Source organism: Anolis carolinensis, chromosome 1 (assembly GCF_035594765.1).
Source record: "Anolis carolinensis isolate JA03-04 chromosome 1, rAnoCar3.1.pri, whole genome shotgun sequence".
Taxonomy (NCBI): Eukaryota; Metazoa; Chordata; class Lepidosauria; order Squamata; family Dactyloidae; genus Anolis; species Anolis carolinensis.
In genome coordinates, this window is record NC_085841.1 from 347,442,270 (window position 1) to 347,450,376 (window position 8,107).

An 8,107-nucleotide genomic window follows, 5' to 3' on the forward strand; every position below is an offset into this window, starting at 1 on the left:
TTATCATCACCTAGCAAATAATTTAATGTTATAATCAGAATTAAGAAATATAATTTTGGCTCTAGAGGTGTTCAGCTTAGGCAGAATTGCAGAATTAATGTGATCCTGTCTTTTGAGAAGGAACTAATTTTAAGCATCTTCATTCTTGGTGCACTGAAGGTGATGGTTTTGCAAGAGCAGATATAAATGAGAGGGAAATGCTATCCTTTAACTTGAAGAATCTCTTGGATAGCATACCCTGAGAAAATGGTCAGGTCATGAGACTACCAAACAACACTGCATAGAATAATTTGATATTTTGTCTGGTAGTTATAGAAATCAATATGAGCTAGTGTGATCTGCTGTCAGTGTGGCTATTTCTCCATTTGGTTACCAGAAGCAAACAAGTCTTTGTATTTGTTGTTTTAAATTTGGCTTTAAAATAATGTAGATTACATATTACAAGTAAGACATTGTATTCACAGTTACAACATGCCAGAGATATAAATAAGTGTCCTGTTGAATTCACAATGGGAAATAGCTAGGCCCAAATTTAGTCCCCACCATTTAAAGTGGCCCTACTGAAAACACTGGCATTTATATTGGTGATAATGATTAATGAAATTAAAACTATTCAGATTTAGCAGAAATGTTTTCATTCTCTGTTCTGTGGCTGTACATTTTTCTGCACAATATCGCTTATGTGCTCTTGAATTATGCATAATTCTTTGGTTTATGCAGCATGTGAAACTGATCACAACCATTTCACATAAGATACTCAACTTGTACTTCCCTTCTATATAGCAGAACTAACTCTATCCGTGTCCAGTTTTAGTAAACTGTAGGTTCAAAACATACGCTGATTAATTTTAATTTTGGAAATTTTGGAAAGGGAAAACAAAGGCAAACCAGTGTGCATCTAGCTTTGTCCCCACTTTGTATGTTGTGTTTTTAGAGAGAGGTTCTTGGAAGAAATAACACCACAGAATTTCACTGACTTTAGGAAGGTAGATTGTCTTTTGTATTATTGTGTCCCAAGTGTCTATCTGTTTAATTTGTCAAAGGGCTGCCTTTAACTGACATATTGTTGGCTATTCAAACAAATAGCCAACTCCTATAGGGAAAGATTCGCAAGGCTAAAGCAAAATAGGGCCTCTGTAAGGAGAAGATGGGGTGTTAGTGACTGGGGACAGGGAAAAGGCAGAACTACTTAATGCCGCCTTTGCCTCAGTCTTCTCACAAAAAAAGAAAGCCGTCCTCAACCTCAGCTACATGGAATGGATGAAGGATTAGGGGAAATCCAACCCCAAATAGGGAAACAAGTTGTCCAGGAAAACCTGGCCGCTCTAAATGAATTCAAGTCCCCAGGGCCAGAATAACTACATCCATGAGTATTGAAAGAACTAGCTGAAGTTATTTCAGAACCACTAGCAATCATCTTTGAAAGTTCTTGGAGAACAGGAGAAGTCCCAGCAGATTGGAGGTGGGCAAATGTGGTCCCTATCTTCAAGAAGGGAAAAAAGAAGGACCCAAACAATTACTGTCCGGTCAGCCTCACGTCGAAACCAGACAAGATTCTGGAAAAGATCATTAAGGAAGTGGTCTGCGAACACTTAGAAACCAATGTGGTCATCGCTAATAGTCAACACAGATTTACCAAAACCAAGTCATGCAAGACAAATCTGATCTCTTTTTTTGAGAGTTATAAGCTGGGTCGATGCAGGGAAGGCCGTGGATGTAGCGTACCTGGATTTCAGTAAGGCCTTTGACAAAGTCACCCACAACCTTCTGGCAAACAAACTAGTAAAATGTGAGCTAGACAAAACTAGAGTTAGGTGGATCTGTAATTGGGTAAGCGAACGAACCCAAAGGGTGCTCACCAATGCATCTTCTTCATCTTGGAAAGAAGTGACAAGTAGAGTGCCACAGGGCTCTGTCTTGGGCCCAGTTCTGTTCAACATCTTTATTAACGACTTAGGCGAAGAGTTAGAAGGCATGATCATCAAGTTTGCAGGCGACACCAAACTGGGAGGGATAGCCAACACTCCAGAAGACGGGAACAGAATTCAAAACTATCTTAACAGACTAGAGATGGGCCGAAACTAACAAAATGAAGTTCAACAGGGACAAATGCAAGATACTTCACTTAGGCAGAAAAAATGAAATGCAAAGATACTCCTGGCGTACGCCTGGCTCGACAGCAGTACACGTGAAAAAGACCTTGGAGTCCTTGTGGACAACAAGTTAAACATGAGCCAACAATATGATGCGGCAGCTAAAAAAGCCAATGGGATTTTGGCCTACATCAATAGGAGTATAATGTCTAGATCCAGCGAAGTCATGCTACCCCTCTATTCTGCCTTGGTCAGACCACACCTGGAATACTGTTCTGGGCACCGCAGTTGAAAGGAGATGTTGACAAGCTGGAAAGTCCCGAGGATGGCGACTGAAATGATCACGGGTCTGGAGAACAAGCCCAATGAGGAGTGGCTTAATGAGCTGGGCATGTTTAGCCTGCAGAAGAGAAGGCTGAGAGGCGACATAGCCATGTATAAATATGTGAGGGGAAGTCATAGGGAGGAGGGAGTAAGCTTGTTTTCTGCTGCCCTGGAGACTAGGACGTGGAACAATGGCTTTAAACTATAGGAAAGGGGATTCCACCTGAACATCAGGAAGAACTTCCTAACTCTGTGAGCTGTTTGGCAGTGGAACACTGCCCCGGACAGTGGTGGAGGCTCCTACTTTGGAGGCTTTTAAGCAGAGGCTGGATGGCCATCTGTCGGGGGTGCTTTGAATGTGATTTCCTGCTTCTTGGCAGGGGGTTGGACTGGATGGCCCATGAGGTCTCTTCCAGCTCTATGATTTTATGATTCTATTGAAACCAAAGACAAACCAATATCTTCTGTAGTTCCACCTTTCAGCCCCATTTGTTGCTGTGGCAGGTTGCATTTGAATCAGAAATATTTTTAAGGTAGAAGTGTAGCAATGGTATTCCCCATAATAACCTATGGTTGCGAGAGCTGGGACTGCAAGGAAGGCTGAGTGAAGGAGGATAGATGTTTTTGAACTCTGGTGCTGGAGGAAAATCCTGAGAGTGCTTTGCACCGCAAGAAAATCCAACCAGTCCATCCTCCAGGAAATAATGCCTGTCTGTTCACTGGAGGGAAGGATATTAAAGGCAAAGATGAAGTATTTTGGCCACATCATGAGAAGACAAAAAAGCTTGGAAAAGATCATGATGCTGCGGAAAATGGAAGGAAAAAGGAAGAGAGGCCGACCAAGGGCGAGATGGATGGATGGTATCCTTGAAGTGACTGGCTTGACCTTGAAGGAACGGGGATGGTGATGGCCGACAGGAAGCTCTGGCATGGACTGGTCCATGAGGTCACGAGTCGGAAACAACTGCGTGAATGAAGAAGAGGAAATAAGCGTAAGCCTCGACAAGGCTGACAAAGTGCCTTGTGCTAGCACTTGTCTTACATTTGTCTCAATGAAATTGCTCAAGAGACTTCTGTTAAGTGCTAATCCTGAATATGTAACATGGCTTTTGGAGGCACCTCAGGCAGCTTGTTTGTGGAACTTATTGCACAAAATCAAAGAAACCTCCCTCTCAGATGTCTCAGCATCATAATGGTTGGCTTAACAATGAGAACACTTGCTGGGTATACAATAATGTAACACAGCCTGTCTGTTCAGCTTAAGCAATAAATTTCTAGAAAGCAAATCTGCTTATATGAGTCATATCCATCCCTGGCACTTGAACAACCAGTCTCCCCCTGGGAAAAGACTTCTACATCTATGTAGCATGAGACTGTGAATGGGAGTGTGGTCTCCATAAGATTTAGTGGAGTGTTGTGTGATTTCTCTGCCTCATTTCTGACAAGATTTTGCTTTGTAGTTCATGAGCAAATCCCAGGGTTATTGGCAGGTGCTAGGAGACAACTGGATTGATTCAATAAAGAAAGCTTTGAACTGAAGTAACTTTGGAGGTATCCCATTCATAGAGTTGCTTTTGTTTGAAGTCAGTTTGATAGCAACTAGCAATGGTTAGGAAATCCACAATCACTTGCTTCATTTTCTTTAGGTTATTTGGAGGCTGGTTTATAGGGGCCCTAGTGTGAATTCACTACATGTTTGATGCATTGACTATCCCCTGAAATTTGATTGTGTGCTTGGTATCCCAATACTTGGCCACCAAGGATCATTTGCACAGTTTGGTTTGCTTGCAAAAAAAGGCTTGAAGCTCTTTTAAAGAGAAAGGCCATCCTGATGTTTAGCTGACTGGGGGTTACAAGAATTGGATATTTATAAAGTTTACAGATTGTAAGTCCTAGCTAAAACCTTGCACACAGAACTTTACATAAGCGTTAGTTGACCAAGTTCCCATTGTTTCGGTGAGTATACTGTGCTTGGGACTAGCAACTGGACTTAAGAGTTAGAGGTTTATCTACATTGTAAATTTAGTGCAATTTGACACCACTTACCTGCCTTGGCTCAATACTGTGGGATCATGGCTGCTGTAGTTTGGTGTAATATCAGCACTATTTGGCAGGGATGTCTGAACATCTATAAAACTACAACTTCCATGATAGCATAGCATAGAGCTGTGGCAAATAAAGTGTTAAATGGTGTAGGCATACCTTTTGACATTTGGAGGCATTCCGCCCTTGTCCTACAGGCACTGACTTTAGCAGACATTTATTTGCCATACTTTAATCCCGCTAGTACTGAATTGTAGTGCCTTCTCCTCTGAGGAAGTTACTGGATGACTCATGCATTGCTACAAGGAGCATCCCATGGTGAGAATCAAGCAGTTCTCAAATTGGGCTGCCATTCCCAGGATTCTTCATTTTTAGCTGTGTTTACCTAGGACTGCTTATGATTATTAACAACATACTTTTTGCTAGGACTGCAAAGGATCAGCTGTTCAGATTACAATGATTTTTCTTTTTTTTAAAAAAGCTTTATTTCTTTTGGGTTTATATACATTAGTTACAGGATACTGTACAAAGCGGGAGGGAGGATAATTGTCACTGCATTGTGCAAAAACAATTGATGGAGGATCCACATTCAATTATAATGTCCCTCAAAGTAGGCACCAAAGCAAGCCAGTACACCTTCAAGGCATAGAAGCAGTCAACCAGTTTTACAGGTTTCTTAAGCAATGTGCCTGATGGGTAAGTTACATGGTTAGATTTTCCATTAAAAAAAACAAGTCAGCCCCATTGCACCTGCTCCAATTAAAGAGTAACATTCGGTAAATCCATATTTGCCAGTTTGTGGTGTCTTCAGCACAAATTCTATTTCCTATCCCTCACATAGGTGTTTTCTTCTCCAGTTTACCTCTTTAAGATAATGATGTATAATCAAAGCAGCCATTCCCAAACCAGAACTCTGCCAGCTTTCCCAAGTAATGGCCATACTTCTCTGAGTGATGGGAATTGAAGTCCAAACATGTCAGGACAGGTTGCATTCAAACATTGGCTTTCAACAGCAGAAGCCACAACTGGTTTTGACCCTAGCTTAAAGTCAGTCACTAGGGATATAGGAATCGCCGTATTCTTTTGGGGTTACATCTTCACAGCAGAAAATTGGATGGGAAGAACAGACAGTTGAAAAAGGTTTCATAAATTCCACACAGCTGATTCTCTGAAATGTGATGTGGGTCTACAGTATTTATTTGTGATTGTTCCACAAGTTGTATGTTTTCAAGTTATTTCCAACTTATGATAGGTAAGAATTTTTCAGATATGTACCTTTGCCTTTCTGAATGTGTACAACTTACCCATCTAGATTCCCGTGGCTGAATTGGAATTCAAATCCTATTCTCCAGAGTTATTGTCCAGCACTCAAATCATTGCATTGTGCTGGCGTATGAATTAATAACTTAGCAAATTGTTAAACCTGGTAAACTGAAAGCTTTGTATTGTTTAGCTAAGTAAGCAGCAAGGAAATCTTCCCAGTGTTCTAAACCTAAACAGTATAAAATATCACAATGCTTTACAACTGGTATTGCACAAGAGATACTTTGGCAAGAGAACTAGCTTAATTCCCCCTCCCCACATGGAAGATTACTTCTCTGAAGCAGAAAACCTCTTCTACAAGAGTCTTGTAGGAAAAACTGTTCTGAGCTATGCCTAGATAGAGCCTTCATACAAAAAGGATGCTCATTTCTTCAATAATCCTCCATCACGTAGAGCAGCAGTTTGCAACTGTGGCTGATTTCTCTTCCTCTAAAGTTATAGCAGTCCTGGCTTGCCTTGACAATATTGAAATATGTTTGGAATTGCAGTCCATACCAGACTGCAAAGTGTGGACAACTGTAATTCCCAACATGTATGCCCACTGGATATTCTGGGTGATAGGAACTGCTGTCTAGTACTGTCTGGAAGGTTGCATTTTGCTACTTCAGTATGTATTACAGTCTACTAGACGGGAGGTTTAGGCCACTACTTTATCCCTCCTTAAGGAGTCAAGTGAGCCTTGGCTAATGCAAAATGCTTTGACATTTAAGTCCCCATAGTGACTAATTATCCTGAAACAATCTAGCTCTTGTTTATGACTGTTTTCCCTAACATTGGCTATTGGTTTTAAGGGATACTGAATGTAGAAAGGAGAGCAACTTCCCATTCAGTGCCATTCACAATGGCTATCCCCCCCCCCCCCCCCCCCCCCAAGATAACTACATAAAGAGCACACTTAATGAAAGTGGAGAAAGCCAAAATAAATAGTTCTCTATCCAGGTATCCAAATTTGAGGTATTTGTCATTGTTATTTCTTACTGTTGGGTGCCAAAATAAAACAAACTTGTTTACTATGCCTTTTGACAAAAATGGGGTAGAAGAGAACAATATGATCAATCACTTTCAGGAAAATGTCTTAAATGTCACTTAATGTATTGGATACATGGCATCACCAAACATGGCTTCTCAGGTTAATGTGTGACTAGAATGACGATGAGGTCACAAACAAAAGTGAATGTTAAATATACAGTTTGACCCACAGGAATAGTTCCTGCAGGGTCACCTATCCACCTCTTAGTAGAATATGTCTTGTCTTAATAATTGTGTAGATCTTCCAGTAAATTCTGTGCCATGCTCCCACCAGAAATTACAACATAGTCTCACTGAAGTACCCAACAAATTACTAGATTATACATTGAGGTATTTTCTAGGTCCTCCAGCAAGACACTATGGTAACTTCTGGCAAAATTCATTCATTTCATTAGAGTTCACAATTATCCAGAGATTGCTTGTTTCTACATTAAGTCCAGAAATGTTTTCCCCACACTTATGGCAGTAGTATTGTAATCTGTTAATGCCTTGGTGTATTCATAGTAAATTCCAAGGCATTGCTATTCTGAACTCCACATCTATCCAGGTAAGAAAAAGATTAAAGATCAAACCTTTAGTTACTGAAATCCAATTGATACTACGGTTTAGATTTTTGTACTCAAATAAGTTCTTGATGTCAGTTCAGCATTTGTTCTAAAGTGCCTGCTTTAAAAAGAAAGCTATGAATGGACTTAAAGTTTTCCAGACACCCATCTGAAAAATTGGCATCCTTATTCTTTTCTGATAAGTTGATACAGTTCACTATTGGTCTGATGCTACATTATCTCAGCTGTTCCACAACGGGTGAGGTACAGATAGGTCTCCAGATGTGGTTGCAACATAACACTCATCACCCTTAACCTTCTTCCTGGGATCCATGGAAGATGAGGTCCAAACACATCCAAACACATTGTGTTTTCCCTACACAAAGGTTTTCCCTACATTCTGAAACCATATAAAAATACAGCCAACACAATACAGTAGAAAATCATGAAGGCCAAGGCAATACAGCAGCAAACTTGGCTTGCCCAAGTACATTTGAATGAATATATCAGTACCTTCCCAAGCACAGCAAAAAAAGAATATTTAAAATAGCGGGGGTGGGGGGTGGAGATCTGTACAGCTGAGAATTGATCAGGAGATAAAACAAACTGCCAGATTGTACTGAAGTATGTTCACTAGAGCGGGAGGGATAAATGATGAAGGTATAATCCCAGTAATAAAATGGTAAATGCTAGCTTACCACTATTTTGGAGAATTAGTTTCACACAGGATGCTAATATCCCTGGAGAGGA